Source organism: Arctopsyche grandis, chromosome 8, assembly GCF_051622035.1.
Source record: "Arctopsyche grandis isolate Sample6627 chromosome 8, ASM5162203v2, whole genome shotgun sequence".
Classification (NCBI taxonomy): Eukaryota; Metazoa; Arthropoda; class Insecta; order Trichoptera; family Hydropsychidae; genus Arctopsyche; species Arctopsyche grandis.
Genome location: NC_135362.1, coordinates 32,148,611 through 32,168,605, shown reverse-complemented (window position 1 = coordinate 32,168,605; position 19,995 = coordinate 32,148,611). Strand labels below are relative to the sequence as shown.

General features: G+C 31.6%; 1 protein-coding gene across 6 annotated transcripts in view; it reads left to right on the top strand.

Annotated features, from left to right (window-relative positions):
• The window catches only part of Pgant9 (polypeptide N-acetylgalactosaminyltransferase 9), a 394,016-nt gene that overhangs the window by 114,245 nt on the left and 259,776 nt on the right, over positions 1 to 19,995 (top strand). For 2 of the 6 annotated variants that reach the window (XM_077436910.1, XM_077436905.1), the window contains exon 1: positions 9,335 to 9,773. The exons of 3 other annotated variants lie outside the window; for them this stretch is intronic. The gene's annotated coding sequence lies outside the window, so the exon portion shown is untranslated. Of the gene's footprint in view, positions 1 to 9,334; positions 9,774 to 19,995 lie in introns of those variants that run through there. One more of the 6 variants, XM_077436906.1, reaches the window with a different exon arrangement.

Genomic DNA, 19,995 nt, shown 5'->3' with positions numbered 1-19,995 from the left:
CACGCCGCTGGTTATACATATATTGGTGCTGACTGTCGATGCAAGACATTTTCAATTCTTCCTTTTCATATTAAACTATTATTATGTGTGTTTTGTGACTGCTTCTGTTATTGTTTAAACTTTGCTGCTATTGTTTTATGTATTATGTATGGAGAAATGTGCAAATGACAATGATTAATAATATTCCTTTCCTTTTGGTTAACTTTCTTTTATCACTGCTTAAAGTGGAAGAGGGACTGCCGGTCGTGTGGCGCAGTGCAACTGGTCACATCACTAGACTAGTAATGAGCTGATAACAGCTAAACAAAGCTAAAACTTACTGCCGGTAGCCCTCTATTTATACACATAATATAATACATGCACGTGGCACGAAACGTATTAATAAGTGGGGAATGGCCATAATAATATGAAGATTGTTCAATGATCTATAAAAAATGTATGTATTTTGGGGATTTTTCAGAACACCGTTTGTCATATCGAACTAAAACGTAGTATCGGGTACTGAAATTATTATTGACACGACGTAATTTTTTTTTCAAATTTTTAAGTTGACCGGAAATGGTCTTTATGTACTAACTTAGAGTTGATAAAGTTTTGGTCAGAATTCGTAAACCGGAAGTGTAGTATTTTTTTTTAAAACAATATTTCATTATTTTATTTTGACTTTTTAAATTATTTTAATCGTTTTGATATTTTATGTGTATAATGCTGATAGGGATTTTAAGTAATTAAAAAAATTTGAACAAGATTTAACAACCGGAAGTAGAACTTTTGTCTTGTGCAAGTTTCCATACATTTGCGCTCATTTGTATCAATAATTCTATTATAGCTATTAGTATTTCATAATGCTGCCGGTATGTGTGTTTGTAATTTGAATGTGTCTGTAAGGTTTAATATCGAATTTTGTTTTGTGACCTTCTTATATTCCTCAAATTCATAGATAAAGTCATGGGTTGGTCACATCCAATTGTTTTTAATTGAATTGGAAATAATACAATTTTTAGTGAATTTGACTATAGACTTACCAGAACTGTAAAATATATATATAAGTTTCCATACATTTGCGCTCATTTGTATCAAGAATTCTGTTATAGCTATAAGTATTTCATAATGCTGCTGGTATGTGTGAATGTGTCTGTACGGTTCAATATCGAATTTCATTTTGCGACCTTCTTATAGTCCTCAAATACATACATATATAAAGTCATGGATTGGTCACAGCCGAATTTTTACTTTATCTATGTAAGTAGTTTTTGTTGTATACTAAAGATTTTTGAACATTGTGGCGCATTAGGAATGCAATGTGAAAATTTTAAATAAATAAATCAAGCATTTTTCCTAGAATTTATCTAATTTTCATTGATTTATATTTCGTGAAATTGGTCATTTCCTAAACCATCAAAAAAGTAAATTCGGTTATATTTGTGGAAATTCATAACCTAAAAGTCAGTTCATATTTTTAATACCGAAATTCAATTAAGGCTTGATTGTGTTTCGAACCCTTTTTGCTCCGCTTTGTTTCTCCAAAACAGCTAAATTGAACGTGGATCAATATGGAGTGGTTGTATTCGACATGGCACGACCCCGCCTACCTTTTGCATATGGCAGAACTCTCCTACTTCTCATTAGCCAACATCCTGTCACGAAATTCAATCTCACGACTTCTGTGCGGTTAAGTGAACCCTTCGAACGACAGCAAATTTCCTTCTATGTATACCGCTCATGTTTTCTTCCAAGGCTTTTCTCATTGTTTGAAAATCCAATTTAGACTTGCGGTAATTGTACGTATGTAGGTACTACCCATAATCATTAAACTAAAATTGTTATTGGGTGGGAAAATTATCGACTTAATTTTAATTATATAAATGAATACATATTTGCAGTCGTTGCACTGTTAACCGGATTTATTATTATATATATTACTTACATACTTAGTCTTGAATCAATTCAAGGAAATGTGTGAAGCGAACGAAATGTGTAATGTTATTGAGTCATTCGCGTCTCAAAACTTCACGAGTGGATTATCTTTGTTTAATCATCACTCCTTTGTGCTCGAATTGTGAGAAAAAAATAAGGTGAATGTGTAGAATGCAGCATCTGAACGATGACTCACTGTTTTGTATCTACCTGTCGTTGGTTTCGAATTGACGAAAGGTGACTTGCATGCGTGTCACATTTAGATACATTTGTCGACACAAATTATCGTATTTAATGTCAAAGTTTTTTTGTAATTTCGATTGGTGGTCTCACTAGATAAATATATTTTCTTTGTTCGATAAGATATGAATAGTAATTCAATAGATAGTACCTTTAATATATTTGTTACTTATCACATGTACGTATTATATTTTTAATATTTCTGCACGATAAGTCCGTTTTATTGTTCGTCCCATTGTCACTTCGACAATAAGTTTTATAGTACAATGCACATAAACCTTTATTATTTGTAATTCATGCATTTACATACAGTAGTAAATGGTTTCAATATATTACATACATATTTTTATTATTATTAATTTTAATTTTAAAAAATTATTTACCGTGGGGCCATTTCGGGTTACCTCAAAGCGACACCAAATTTGTACCCACATACATATGTACATATGACCTTATATATAATTTTATAATATTATTATTATTAAATAACATTCAAATAATGGTGACAAATGAGAATAGGTGGCAACCGTTAGTGGGAAACGTGTCAACAACTGCCAGCAGCACCCGGTCCGAGATCGAACCCGTGACCACTCAGTTTTAAGCATTATACGCTAACCACTGAGCTATGTATGTTGCTTATTTTTCATATTTTTATTTTATTTTTGCATAAATGTATGTATGTATATACCAGGAAGGCTTGACAGGAAGACCCCAATGCGCCTTCCTAGTCAATTAATTACACAAACAATGCAGCATTTGTATAACATAAATCACTGTATTTCGAGAAGCTGAAGAACATGAAATTAAAAATGAGTGAATGAATGAATTAATTAATCCCTCGACACATCCATGGATTTAGACTTGTATATAAATTTTTACAAATTTCACATCGACCTGGAGTCATAAATATCCAAGTCTGACCAGTAGCACTACAGATAAATTCTTTTTAAAAAATATATTTATGTAATAGTGAAAAAGTCACTATAATTGATAGCATGATACAGGTTAATGCAGTTTTATAAAAATAAAACAATAAATATTCAATGAAATTTTTTCCTTAAGTAGTACATATTCTGTAATGTCACTGTGACAAATACGTAAAAAATAAACAAATAAATAAAAATTATGTTGAAATGAGTAAAATTTGATATGTCATTAAAATATTTATAACATAATACAGGGTAATGCAGTTTTATAAAAATAAACAATAAATATTCAATGATTTTTTTTCCTTAAGAGGGCTGTACACCCGAAACCTTAATTTTGTTGCCGTTCCTTTCTTCGATATATATATTGAGTGAATACGACAATATATATCAATATATATATATATATATATATATATATATATATATATATATATATATATATATATATATATATATATATATATATATATATATATATATATATATATATATATTGAGTGAATGCGACAGTTGCGGTTCGACCAGATAAAACGTATTTCAAATTGACAAAATCGAGGTTTCGTATTCTCCTATTTTCTCCTCCGAAACTGGACAAATTTAAAAAAAATTTTCATCATCGGTATGAGAAAGATACCGTTAAATAAGCACGCTGGACTCTTTTCGTGAGTGTAAAAAAGAGGCGATTTTATTGATATTTGGCGGCTCCTAGCTCCTATAAAAAATAATTAATCAAAAAAATAAAACGATAGATGCAACCCAATGGTGGATATCCATAGCATATTAAAAAATAATTTCTCTAGTGCCATAATTGAGGAAGGGAGAAGTCTAATACGTTTGTATGGACAAGGCGCTGGTGTCCAGCCCTCTTAAGTAATATTCTGTAATGTCACTGTGACAAGTATGTACAAAAAAAATACACCAAAATTATGTTGAAATGAGTCAAATTTGATAGGTCATTAAAATATTTATAACATAATACAGGTTAATGCAGTTTTATAAAAATAAACAATTAGTATTCTGTAATGTCACTGTGAGAAGTATGTAAGAAATAAACAAATAAATAATTATGTTGAAATGAGTAAAATTTGATGTCATCAAAATATTTATAACAAAATATAAGAACACTTGAAATCGTCTATCAGTGATTACATTTGATACCTGTTAGTCACGATTAGAGCGCTCTTCCTACTGAGTTATCAATGTATGTATGTATGTACTTACGCACATAAACTCGATTGGAGGACTATACAGTCTTCGTCGAAGGTTTTCATCTCAGCTCATTAATAAATTAATCAGTCCATTTAGATAACACGTGAACTTGGCCTTAACCAACCAGTATATACATATGTATGGTGAGGAGTAAGCGAGATCCGAAGTCAATAGCGGTTGCTAAGCTAAGGAATTAACGGTAACGACCGGTTGGCCGTTTCGTTTATTCTCTTCCGGTAGACCCAGCTACCTCACTTCCTCCCACCTTTTGCCGATACCTCGTTAAGGAAAGTCCCTCAGGACCACGATAAAGGCTTTTCGGTATATCACGTGTTTACTTTACAAAGCACCACTTTTTAACCTTAATTCCTCCCCCCCCCCCTTCATCGCGATAAATCTCTCCCCCTCTCTTCCGGACTTTGGGCGATGGACTTCAGACTTACTTTTTTGGCCTTTAGAATGCATCAAGTATCGTAAGTCAGACTTGCATACAATTATGTAGGTACTGAAGTGCATCGTTAGTGCGCGCGCCACACATACAGGTGATCAATATTACGTTCGCCACGTTACTACATCGTTCAACAATTCAATCGAGATTGTGTGTGTGTGTAAGGTTTGTACTATCTAGAGGTGTTTGGTTTCATAAAACGAGTCAAATAAACAATGGCTTCGAATTTGAGCTGAACTATTCTGAACTGCATGATAATAAATGTGTTATGCATTGCATAGCGGAAATAGTTTTGAGAATGCGACTACAAATATTTTACTACTCGTTTCAAAAATGCAATGTCTTGGAGTTATATTTTATTTTATTTTTTACATAGACATGTATGTATATACCAGTAAGACTTGACAGGAAGACCCCAATGCGCCTTCCTGGACAATTAATTACAAACAATGCAGCATTTTATTATTACATAAATCACTGTATTTCCAGAAGCTGAACAACACGAAATAACATTGAATTATTTACAGAAGTAATCCATTAAGACATCTAAGGATTTAGATTTTGTACATATTTTTTACAAATTATACACAGAAGATTTATGACAACAGGAAAGATGATTTTGAGGAACCGTTTCAACAATAACCAGATAAAATTGGCAAACTCTCATAAGAAACGATCGATTTGGAGGCACAAATACCCTCAAATCTAACCAGCAGTATGGTGGATCGAACCCACTGATCACTTGGTGCTAAACATATACGTTACCATTAAGCCATACTGCTGTCTATATAATTTTACGTTATTGTTCTTCATTCATGCTTTATTAAACTCAAAATGTTTAGCGCTGTTAACAATGGCAAAAATTTAAACGTCCATTTTATAAAATAAATGTGCAATTAAAAAGGCAATGTGTGCATTTCTAAATGACGGATACAGATTGAATTAGAAACTTTGCTTTGATCATTGAAAAAAATATTTGCCACTTAAAAAGCGGATGTTTGCTACTTAAATGTGTATTACAATGACCAAAATACGAAGCGACAACGACCGATGCTTCTTTCTACTGGATTCCTTCTTTTTTACTCTTCGGTTTGCGACCTCCGACACCTACGAACTTGGCTTCGATTCTGCGACCTGACATCATCATTCATATTCATACGTAGTAAACAAAAGTAAACACTATTGACGTTTGACAGTTGTCTTTTTGTATCTATTCTAAGGCTAAAATCTATTTTTTCGAATAATAGTTACATATTTTTTAATGGCCGCTTTATAATGCCAAAATATTTTATTCGATGCACAATACGAGATTGTTTAATGCACCGAAAATAAATCAAATTTTTAATGCACAAACATTTTTTTTAAGATACAAAGTATTTTTCTCATTGTATAGCTAAATCGTACCCGTTAACAATCTTTCAATAATCAAAAAAAACACACACACAATAATCTGGTGTTATGAGATAAAAAAGACCGTCTAGTATTAAAAGATTCCAAAACTTTTGCATTTTATCAATAAATCGAATTAAATTTTAGAGTGTTCTTAAAATTCCGATAAGCAGCGTGTGGCGATTAAGTATGATATATTTCCATATAACACGTTTTTGAAGTGTATACTTCAATGAGTTGGAAATGGAAATTTCACTTCTACCGTGTGTGACTTCTCACATACTCCAATTTTTAGTTAAAGTAATATTTTTAAGATAGCATGATGATGTAGATGAAGTATACTCATTAACCCATTAAATATGGTTGATCGTGATATCATATCTATCGTATCAGATAATATAAATAGATGTAAAATAATTATTTCAGTCGAAGGTCATCTGACCTGATAAATTGTTACATATGCACGCTACTATTAACAATTTAAAAAGCGAACATATACATACATACTCTTCTGTATTTTTCTATAATTTACCATAGATTGTCGATCAAATCACTTGTATTCAAACAAATCATAACTGGGAAGTACAAAAATCAAATCAAAAATTGCCAATAACAATTGGGACAAAATAGTGCTAGTCAACAAGTTCTGAATTGTCTAAATTGAACGATCTTATGTTGAAACGTAATTTACATTTATTATCATTATGTGTCTGTTGTTATGGTATCATTTAAGCAATTTGTTATGTTATTCGAATATTTTTGAAAGCGGAAAAACGCAAGAAAATAAAGTATTTTTCATTTGTGTAATTCGATATTATCTGTAACTGACTGAAAATTTCGTGACTGGTTTTATCATAAAATTATGCCTAGAATGTAGGCGAAACACTTCAGTCATTGGTAATTTGAATTCAAATCAAACATAATATGATATACGATAAAAATACCAGAAAAAAAATTCTCTGGTCAGATCTCGAACCCGTGAACCTCCTAGTGATAACTCGAACGCGCTACCGTTGAACTAATCACGAATTTGAAATTCATACTACATAAATTCTCTTTTTGTACATTTGTATATTTTTCAATTCAAGTTTTATGAATATAAATTTTAAAATTATATTCTATGTATAATACATATCTTTAAATATAATTATTACATAACTGTAATTTAAAATTGAAAATTTAGCGAGGACTCAAACCAATAAGCTAAACTCTTCGCGATAACTGTCATTTCTTTAATATTATTAATCAAGAGCTGATATGTTATTAACAATGTATGTAGCTAAAATATTTCCATTATAATTTTAGGAAGTTTTCTCATATTTAATAATAATTTTTATTCTAGGCAATGGAAATAATTGTCCATATAAATAAATATATAGATAATACAAACATTAAATGAATCAATAATAATAATAATAAATAAATAAATTGGTTTATAATCGATCCGATGTTGCGTAAGACTTACGAGAAGCATGCTGTCGCATTCGTGCAATATGTGGTAAATTTGTAAGGACGTGAAATTATTATTATTTTTTTGATTATTTCTTATTTCACTATATAATATTATTACAATTTAATTCAATGTAAGGTCTTTAATAATATTACTGTAAGTTTTGCTGTCCATAACATGCCGTTGACAATTACTTTTATTGACTATAGGCAGAGTTAAGAAAGCAAGAACTGCAGGAGGTGTCTTTCACAGAGGTGTTCAAATGGATGCGGTGTATCCGCTCTAAAATGGCCTAAAATTGCATCTGTGCACATCGAAAGGTCACTCGTCATCTGATGTGCAATCTATCATTCGAGAAAACGAGAATTACGTTTAAAGCTGCCGTTCTGTTAATCTGCCGATTTTAGAGCGGATGCACTAAACCCGTTCAAATCTATAATGCCCTTCCTGAGAGCATCAGAAGTGCTAATAACATTGGTGCTTTCTTGAAGGGGGTTAATGGATACCTTTGTAGAAGACGATGTAATTTTATAAGTTAATAAATGCAATGTTTGGCATTATAATTTTACTAGTGAATAGCCCGATGAAATATCATCGCATGGGTATAAAATTATTATATACCCGTATAAAACTAAAAAAAAAAATCCGGAACCGGAACCGTTATTTTTGTAGACTCTCATAGATAGTTTTCAATTCTTTATTTGTAATAATTTTCAATTCTTAAAGTTATCGTTAACAAAATGTAATATTTTCCGATTATACACAAACGGTCATTGACCTCGTAACGTTGAATATTATTATTACACATAACAAATTACGTGCATATACATATGATGTGTATTTACAACACGTATTCTGGGCGAGGATATGGCGTGCGACGCGAGCTCATGAGGACATTGCGTTTGGATCGGAGGGTCCGAGGTTCGATTCCCGGCGCCCGCGGTGAATGAAATCAATTTTTTTCTCGAATATCGTCAAAATATAAATAATTTAAATTATAATTTTAATTTAATTGAAAATAAATACATAATAAATGGTTCAAAACCTCGCTAAATGAAATTATTAAAATTACGTATTTTTATACGGCGAGAAGGAATATTTCAATTAATGTTTAAAAAAAAAGGCGAAATGAAGAATTGGATTTGGCGTGATGTACGTGACCATTAGCTCAATTTAGACCCTATATTCCGGCTATTTGGGGTGATCGGTTCGAGTCGCCACAAAGTCGTCTCGTCGAAAAATGAATTTATCGATTTTTATCGATTCGTTCATTATGTTCGGCGAGAGTTAGGACACACACACACACACATACGCACCGACACACACACACACAGATTACCGTCTTTATATATATGATGTTTTAGTTACTAATTATAGTTTTTTTTTTGTTAATTACATATATTATGTTATTTGTAGTTATAATTTTATTTGTTACTTTTGTTATATATTCATTAGCAATTTGCTATAAATAAATAGATAATTATGCGTAGAAGCACTGAACAAGTGGCCTACCTATGTGTTGCACAATCGTATATTATTGTATAAATTTTATTACAATTATTGTCACATACATAGCTACGATGTCGATTCATCGACACTATGCTATGATACATACATTAAAGGCACAGAGTGTGAGCCGCGGCTCGACTTTTATTAATTATTTTCTCGTAATAAAAAAAACCCGATTCGGTGCGGGTAACGGAAGTACCAGCGCAGACGGCTTTTGCTGTGTGAATCTTCCGAGTGTTCTGTCAGTCGACGCCGGGCCTTTGGGCCGTACGGTACGTGCGCGTTTTGCGGTTCGCGGTTCTCGATTCGCGAAAGACGAGGTCGAGAACTATCACTTGACATTCAACGTGCTATTGCGCTAAACTTGTTATTCAATTATTATTTAAACATTGTCGATATATTCAGTTTAATCAAATTCGACAATTTTAAATGACTTCATAGTTGAATTAAAAAAAAATTGTGAAAATTGCTATCGTCCTAACAATAGACTCGATTCGATTTATCATCGTTCAGAGTGTTGATAAGAATTTTCGACAGATTATCCAGCTCAACTGATACATTCTAATCGCATAGTGACTTGATTGTTTCGGATTGCTCGTACAGTGTGTCGTTTGGTGCAGTGCTTATTATAAAACAGGATTTTTTTACAGTTATCGGACCACTTCGGCGTTCCTTCCAAAAGGTTATTATTATTATGATTGAATTTTTGATATTGATTACTTTGACGGTTGTGCAATGGAAAAAAATAGCCTTTTTGTGTTGCAGTTTTATGTATATGTATATGTATAAAAATTGTCGCTTACAACAGGTCTGATTGAAATCTTCTTGTATTTTCCTCATACTTTTATGACTATAGGTATTATAATTAAATGTTTCCGCTGTAATTTTTATGTCGTAGTTACAGAAAAAGTTATTAAATATAAAAAAATAAGGATTAAATTTGCATTGTAATAAATCTTTTTCTTCAATTTAGCACCGGTATGTGTCAAATCGTCAAAAAAGAGTTATTTCATTAATGAAACAACATTATCCTTCTGATCTTTTCAAATATGAATTTGTGACACTCTTTCTATAGTGTGGAGAATTTTTTCCGCAAATATACATACATAGATAAAGATTTATCTAATCAACTTAAGGTATGTGAAACACTCGAGTGAAAATTTTGCGTTAATGACATTTACAAGCTTTGAAAATATCGATAAAGAAATTGAGAAATTATCGCAACACGGTTTCTTATGGTAATTTATTGACCTAAATCGAAAAATTTGAATAAAACAGTATAGAAAATTGTATTTAAATTTGGAAAACGTTAAGGAAAAGATCCTCAAAAACTCAATAAACAATACGTTTAAGTCATCTATATTATAAACTAATGGCTTTACCCGGCTTCGCCCGGTATTTGTACATAATATATACCGCTTAAACATGGCTAATATAATATAGTATACATTTTATTTAAATTTATTTGAATATTCATTTGTTATGTTGTTAAAATTAACGTCACGGATTTTACGAACCGAAACTTACATACATACAAAGTAGATGTGTTTTCTATTTTTGAAAATAAAGATTAAAGGATCGTATTATCTGTAACTTCTCTCCCACTTTTCACTACAGTTGAAATATTTAAAATAAATTTTTCGATTTGGTGTAGTAATAATTTTTCCATAGCAACGATGATATAATGCAAGATGGAATTTTTGATTCGAGCTATTCATAGATCGAGTTATAGCTTCATTAAATCGTTCTAAATCGATACACGTATTCATTAAATCATTTTTGAATTCGAAACTTAATTTAAAATGAGCCGAAATAAAAGAACATTCTTACAACGAAAGTTGACGTCTTTTGTTTAGTGCTGAAAAAAAATCGTTCTCTACTGGTCACTTTATTACAAACATTACACGTAGGTGAAATTTTCTTTGGCTCTCTCTTGTATAAGATTTAAATTATGCATTGTTTAATAAATAAGCGATTAATCTGATGATATTGAACGCGATGCTAATTGATCGGTTCAAGCGCAAGGTCGAGTTCGTTGCACCTTCCGCATCCGGTCGAATTCTTCTGCCATCTTTTAGTGCACGTTCTCACGGTATAATTATTTTTGATTAAAGCCGTACAGGTGGATATTTCAAACCCTAGTACATATATATAGTGCTTTGTGTCTGTGTGCCATCTTATTATCACGCTCCGCCGATTGCGCAAAGGAATCCCTTTTTATGATTTTCTTCTTTCGTCGTTAACACTCTACCGGCCGGAGACGGCGAGCTCGCCTGCCTTGGCGAATCGTGGGAGCTTAAAGGTCGTAAGGTGACGATGACTCGGTGAAAGTGGATTATCTGGCTTTTGTGAAGTATGTGCCTCATCTCTACATAATGCGTTTTTTCGCTTCGATAGCTTCTTGAGATGTTATATAAATAAATAAAAGAGAGGTCTAATTGCTCCGTCGCTTTTGCGCGAGTGAAATTATTTGTTGTTCGAGTCGATTTTTACGGTTCATACTGTATACGTATAATATAATATGCAGTGGTGTAGTGCTAAATAAAAAAGAAAAAGGGCGGTTTAATTTTTACGACCCCCCCCCCTCCCCGTTTTTTTCGATATGTATCCTAATATTTGTAGTTCATATACAATATATTTTTTTTATTTATTTATTTAATATACTTGGGGGAGGTGACAAAGCCGATAGACCCAAGGGGTTTGATCAAACATATTTTAACAAATTATACATATTTGCAAATTAAATGAGAAAAATAAAATACATTAAAAAAAACAATATTAAAATAAAATTAAGAGAGCAAAAAAAGTAAACAGAAATACGATTTTGGGAAAGAAGAACTACAGAAATTCTTTAGTTTTAAGAAAAATATCAAGCTTATTCTTAAAAATATTAACGTTATCGGAGGTTACCATATCATTGGGAAGACTATTCCAAACTGAAACCACTCTGTTTGAAAAGAAGGAATCTCTGATCAATTTTATTTTATTTTATTTTATTTTATTTTATTAATTGAAAAATCAACAGACAGGATGTACAGAGATAGGTATAAAAAACACAAAAAGTAAATAAATAATATATGTAACACCCGAGTCCAATAATAGATTTTTACAAAAATGAAAAAGATAAATATAAGGAAAACAAATTAAAAAGTAAAGAATAAAGGCATGACAAAATATGTAGTACATTGCATAATTAAACTATAGTATTAAAATAATTGGAAAAGGTTATAAGATAGAATATAAGAAGAAATTGAAATTTACAAATATAAAAAACAAATGAAAAAGGTAAATACAAAATAAACAAATGAAATGGAAAGGAATGAAAGCTATAATATGATTAAATAGCACATTACATAACTAAACTAAAGTATAAAAATAATGGAAATATTGGAAAAATAGAATAGAAGAAAAAATGAATCAATCGGTCAAGATTCTCTTGATGTTAGACCTGAATTGATGTAGGGAAATACCAAACAGATCAACCTCATTCAGCTCTCCGTTAAACATACGATAAACGCGCTGCAGATAAAAATATTTTTGGGAATTAGTATTGAAAGGATCAAGTGAAAAGAGTGCAACGCGTCTAGGGTATCGAACTGGGATTCTGAAATTAACCTTATTCAGTAAATCAGAACAATCAAGGAAACCATTTATGAGCTTAAAGAAGAATATAGCATCAGAATGTCGTCGCCTGACAGAAAGATTGTTAAAAGAAAGGATTTTTAAAATGTCGGAAACAGTAGAATGGGTATAGGTAGGAAAAAGGTAGCGTAAGGATTTAATAAATTTAAGTTGAACTTTCTCAATACAATTAATATGGGATAAATAAAAAGGTGACCAGATAATTGAGGCAAATTCAAGGTGAGACCTTACAAAGGAAAAATAAAGTAATTTTAGTACGTAAGGATCATTAAAGGGTTTTGTTGAGCGGAGTAGGAATCCAAGAGATTTAAATGCTTTGTTGGTAATAAAAGAAATATGTTCAGAGAAATCTAGTTTATCATTGAGTATTACACCAAGATCCTTAATAGAAGATGACGTGTTAAGGATTGAATGATTTAATTGATATTGATTAGTAATAATTGACTTATTTCTAGTGAAATTTAAAATAGAGCATTTTTCTAGATTAATAAAAAGATCATTATTTAAACAATATATAGAGAATCTATCTAGATCTTCTTGTATCTTATGACAATCGTCTATGGTGTATATAGGTTTGTAAATTTTTAAATCATCAGCGTAAAGAAGTATAAAGGAATGTTTGAAGATGTATGAGATATCATTAATATAGAGTAAAAAGAATAAGGGACCTAAATGCGACCCTTGTGGGACACCGGAAGGAATATGTCTAAGTGATGATCTAAAACCATTGAGAATTATGATTTGGTGACGATTTAGTATATACGAAGAGATCCAACGAAATAAATTTCCTCGGATTCCGAGGGACCAAAGTACATTACATGTTACAAAGTATTTATTACATGTTTCTTTTTGGAGTCTAAGCGAGTGACGTCTGTGACATGAGATTAGACATATGACAATTATAGTGATTATTAAGTATTTTATAGACTTCGATTAAGTCACCTCTAGTTCTTCTCGTCTCCAATGTAGTGAGATTCATTCTTTTCAATCTTTCGTTATAAGAAAGTGATTTAAGTTCAGAAGGAATCTTTGTAATTCTCCTTTGAACCCTTGCAATACATGTTCAATCCTTTTTAAAATGAGGATTCCATATTTTAAAAGCATATTCTAGTTTATAAAAAAAATGTATTTATAAAAAAAATCAAATGCTAATTAACAAATATTCTTGATGAAAATATTATGTTTTTTTTATATTTTATAAGACATCCAAACTGCATCCTCTTCAAAATCTTTGATTTTGCAAACCCGTGTTTGTGTTTCAACAGCAACATTTGATTTTTAGCAATGCTAAAGCCATATATGTACATATGTATATACATATAAGCATGTGTGTATGTCAAAAAATCAAATTTTAACATGTGAATTTAGAGATGGCTATATATTTAAGCTAAGTTCTCTTATTTTATCTATTCTCAAGTATGTACGTATGGTCAAAAAATGTTTTCTTTCTAAGTTTTGGGTGGTTTTAAATAAAAAAAGCCTATGAATTTTATCTAACCGTTTTTTAAGTTGTCTTTTAAGCTTTGAATATGTTCAGATTACTATTCGGTTGTGGTCACCAAATGTTAGAACGAGAGTCTGCTCACAATATTTGGTATACAAAATGTTATATGACATATTACCCAAAACATTTTTTTAAATTGTACTCGAAAAACAAATTTCATATCAATCGAAGTGCCAGGGCGGCGACCTGGCCCGACTACACCACTGATAATATGGATATGTTTGTATGTGGAAATTAATTTCTAGTAAAAATTGGTAGCTCACTGTTTTAATGCAGGTGAACAGGTTTTAGTCTTGTGTTGCTGTTTCTATTTTTTTTGTTTTATATTTATTTAGATCGTAATATGTAAATTCGAATGGATGTAATGGATAGCCGGGGAAAAAAAATAATCAACGGAAAATCTTCGTAATTCATTCCGGCTGCGAGCGATTAAAAGTTTTGAATAACTTTGCACGTTTCGTCTTAATTTAATTTAATTGTTGTCGCGTTGTAATTGTGTCACAATTTATGACGTTTCATTTTTATTTAATAGTAATTATTCTTACTCAATTTTCGAGCTTGCTGTTTCACTGTGATAAATGATTTTCGGTGTAATTTTCGCAGGAGTGTCTTGGAAAGGGTTTTTTTTTTATTTTTAAATGCTTTTTATTATTACTTAATTATGTTCACAGTACATCTTATATCTATTTTAATAGCTACCGCTATACTGATCATTTTCTATTTTACAATTTTTATTTAATATCGTTAGTAATCATAGTATTATATTATTCTAATGCTAATGTACAGCATAAACATAAAAGAAGAGCTCAAAAACCTGTTTACAATCTTGGAAACGGTATTTTTTGATATTATAAGGGACGGAAATAATTGAAGGAAAGCTCATTGATTTTTATTGAATTGGAATTATAATTACATATTATATTTATTTGTAAATGTAAAAACCCATTCCGGTAAATCATATAATATAAAAAATAATAATAAAAAAAAACAATATCAATGGAAAAAGTAATAAAAACAATAATATGCGGTTTATGATATGACAAAATATGATGATTTTGTATGAAACTGTTAAATTTACAATAAAAAATTAAATGTTTAATGTTTAATGTTTAATTAAATTAATGTTTAATGTCTCATTAAATTTACAATGAATTTGATAGTATTATAGAAAATTGAATATTGTAAAAGCCGTCGGAACTAAATATGTATGTATGTATATAGATTTTCGATCGAAAATTTTATAAAATTTAGTCTGATTAAATCGGATAAAATACAGCCTACATAAGAATAGCGAATACCTGTCGAGATATCTGAATTAATTTTTCGATTCAACTTCGTACTTTCGGTTCATGAACTCGATTTCGTTGTACGTTGTCGTAAGAAACACGACAATATGAAAGTATTTTTTTTATTATTTTAATGTAAAAAATTCATAAATGATCGTGTTAAGGTTCGATCGATTGTATTGTAATTTAACGGGAAATGTGTCGCGTGACCGGAAAATTGAGAAATTGTTTCATAATTTTTCACAATGGCACGTTAGGCACAAACAAACAAACACTTGGCGCTTTCAATTAATGTGCGACCCTCGTTTTTGTTGTGTGCGCTTTTTACGCACGAATCTTGTAAATTGCAAGTAACTCGTAATCTATTGCCACTTGTTAAATTTGTCAAAGTAATTTTCTTTTAATCGGCCCCGATATTCATGAATCATGACACGCGCGTCGACAGCCGTCCAAATGTTAATTGTCGACCAGTTTATTATAATTATGGAGAGCATTTGGGATCGTTAGTGACACGTCGATCTCCATACATAACATCGCCCGCGTCTTAAAGTGTATTTTTCATTTTGATTAATTAAAAAAAATACACGACAAGGTTAATTAAATGTGACCGGCTCATGGGAAATTTTTTACGATTTATTTCGCGACGTACGTTCGGCTCGTTCGTGCGAATTTTCACTCGTATATTAATTACAAATATACCGTTCGAATAGGTTTTTTTTTCGTCGCTTCGAACGAAATGTTCGTTTAAAAAAATGCAGTGTACTCATGATTATTCGGGCTAATGACGAGGAATCGGGTGAGTGGATAAATGCAGATAACAAGTTTACATGCTTACATGTATTTTTATTTTAAAAAAAATATTTTCTTTGACGATTTTCATCTGTCATTAGAAATTTTCCTAATTGTAGATTAACGGTTGAATTTAATAAATTGCCAAAAGAAATGATTGTCGAGTTGTGATCAATGCAATTGAAAATTTCTTCTTCAGTTGTATGTGTGTATTTCGAGATCATAGTTTACTTAACTATCTAACCACTTCTAGATGATTTCTTAGCAAACATTTTAAGATTATTGTGAACTTTTCATCAATTTATATTAGTTTTACTTTCATGTGGTTTGTTTCAATCCAATGTATCCTTTTCAATGCCTTGAAAATGTTTCCTCCACATTTTATTGAGTGATACTGGCTTTACTTTGGAACAAAATTAAGTTACTCCATTTATTACATACCTATATACAAATATAGATATATGTATGTACATACATATGTATATGTTACATTACCATAATTGATGAAATAACTCCTAGATTCATGGCTTGATAGAGATAAAATTTATGATACATAGCATTCAACATTTATTGTATGCATTTAAAAACATTGAATTCACGCACGGATAATTTGCACCCGAACAATCGAGAGTATGCCGTTTTTGCATAATTTTTCAGATTACTTCAAACAGATGGATGTTTTCGATCATCCGAAACGTCAACATCGCATTACGCGCTCTCGAAATTCCCAACAAACTCGTTATTCGTCGACACACCTGATCCGTCGCGTATAATGAAATATTTGTCGCATAAATAAGGATTTCGTATTATTATTATTTTAATGCGACGCAACGAAAAATTCGATCGTTTAATCTCACGGTGACTGGTTCAAATTTAACCGTTTCGCTAATTTCGGCTCGGTCGTGTGTGTATGTATGTACTTTGGAAATGCATTTTGCCGCTAACGAGTGCAGGTGCATCGGACATGTGCCCCGCGGTCAAATTGGTGACATTGACTGGATTTTAATGCGAAATTAGTCAGTTTCGTGCACTAATGAAATTTGTGCACGTGTTGATACACGATGTGTCGTTTCGTAGCTATGAATGGAATATGATTTAACAATCAATTTATTTTTAATTGATGTATACATATATGTATATGTAGCCAGCCGTATGGCTGCATGGTAGCGTGTTTGTTTAGCACCAAGTGATCGGTGGGTTCGATCCGCTATACTGTATTTATTGTGTGTGTAATTTGTAAAAATTATGTACAAAATCTAAATCCATTGATGTCTCAATGGATACATTCTGTAATAAATTGTTATTTCGTGTTCTTCAGCTTCTGGGAAATACAGAGATTTATGTAATAATAAAATGCTGCATTGTTTGTAATTAATTGTCCAGGAGGGTGCATTGGGGTCTTCCTCTCGAGCTTTCCTGGTATATGTATATCTATGTAAAAATAAAAATAAAATGTATGTTATGCGTCAACTGTATCTATTCAACATGTGTGTAGAATTGTATATATATAAAATGTGTGCATATACACACAGGAAGACATTGATCTGAACGAGTAAACGAGGTCTGCTTTTTGTCGACACGAGCGAGCTAAGTAGATTTTCCAATTTTCTTTCGAGTTTTTTTCTTTTTTAATTCAATTTTCTCTCTCCCCTTATGGATGCTTACACGTTTCAAATTGAATCGAATATGAAGTCTTTCAGCATATTGCTCGTACGTTTCACGTGCACACGAACACTCGTAATGCAAATTAACTTTCGGCTTCTTGAAAGTGTACATATTAACGTATATGTATATGTATGTGTGTACGTTTGTACATAATATGTATGTATGTACATATATATATAAAAATAATTCTGAAATTTACGATCCGTGTAAAGTATGTAATATGTACGACAATAAAAGAAAATTTACATCTTTCTCCGATGCTTTTTATCACGCACGACGCTTACGAGAAGATAATTTCACTTTTATGATAATTTAACGACGGGGTGTCTCTTCTCTACAGACGTACTACATACATACATACTTACATATTATACTCGTAGACAAATATATATACGTGCGTATTTGCATTTGTAAAAAAGATGGAAACCAAATTGCGGCGACGTATTTTCAACTTTTTGTCTCGAATAGACGCTCTCTCTTTATGTTTGAACGTTTCGGAAAAGCGTCCAGTCAAACCGCCGTGAAAGCCTGCGAACACGAGAGGGGGGAGGTGGGGCGGGGGGGTGAGGTGAGGGGAGATGAAGACCTCATCCCTTATTTATCGCGTCGTAAAATTACACAAGAACGCTTTCAAAAAAAAAAAAAAAAAAAACAAAAACTGGCAAACACAAATAAATCCTTTAGAATAGGGTCGGGAAATCCCCCAGCGTTTGGACAAGTCAAATGTAACGCGCGCCACTTTATTTTAAATGGGAAAATCTAGTGAAAAACGAATGTGTCGTCTCGCAATAAGCTTTCAATTTAACTTTCGCATTTGTAGAAAATGTCCTGATTTGTCAAAATGAGGTCAAAAATAAACTTGATACTTTATAAAAAGTATGTATCCTAATTTTCATATGTATTTATGTATGAGAAACATTTTTTTAAACCTTTGAATTATATTAGTTGCCGTAGAAATTGACGTGACACACCTATCCATTATTAGCGCAATCATCTCTTTTTTTTTATTTATACCAGGAAGGCCTAACAAGTGCTTTAATGAAAACTCGGGATTTGCGACATGGGTAAGGTTGCCAATTTGTTGGAACCGTTACAATGAATATTAGGAAAAATTGGCAAACTCTGATAGGAAACGATCGACCTGGAATCACAAATCCAAGGTCTGACCAGCAGAAACCAGTAGGATTTGAACCCGTGACCACTTTATTCAAGGCATCATATGCTAACCACTAGTCTATTGTGCAGGTTAAATATGATTAAATAATCTAAATATGATTTCACTTTATGTATATAAATACATTCAATATTAGGCAGCAGCATACATAGCTCGGTCGTTAAGCTTCTGCCTAACACCGGGTTCGATCCCATGAGCTGACCTCGATTGAAAATATTTTTTTTTTTGAGTATATCTGTAGTGCTGCTGGTTAGACCTGGATATTTGTGACTCCAGGTCAATCGTTTCCTATCAGAGTTTGCCAATTTTCTCCGATTTCATTGTTGAAACGGTTCCCGATTAAAATTGGCTAAAAACCTTCCTACCTACTATGTCACCACTGTTTGAGTGTGATTAATGTACAATAGAATTTATGTACAGTTCATAGATTCCTCGTTAATTTGCGATTTTTCAGTGTCTCGCAATTCAGTGACTTGAGTAATATAAAAAATGCGGCATTGTTTGTAATTGGCCAGGCAGGTGCATTGGGGTTTACCTGTAAGGCCTTCCTGGTATAAAATGTAATAAAAAATATGTATGTTTATGCCAGTTAAATAAATACGTACACTTTACTTTAATGTGTCGGTTTGGTGGAACCTGTCATTGTTATATTTATTTATTTATATAATTTTAGCTATCTAGCCAACTGAAAAATAATTACTTAACTCTTAAAATTTATTTTATATATATACATTTATATGCACTGTCCTTCACAGAGGTGTGTCCTCGCACCTCGCAAGAATGCATCCATGGTCTTTCAAATCCTGACGCACTTAGTTAGGGCATTGTACATGAGCACACCCCT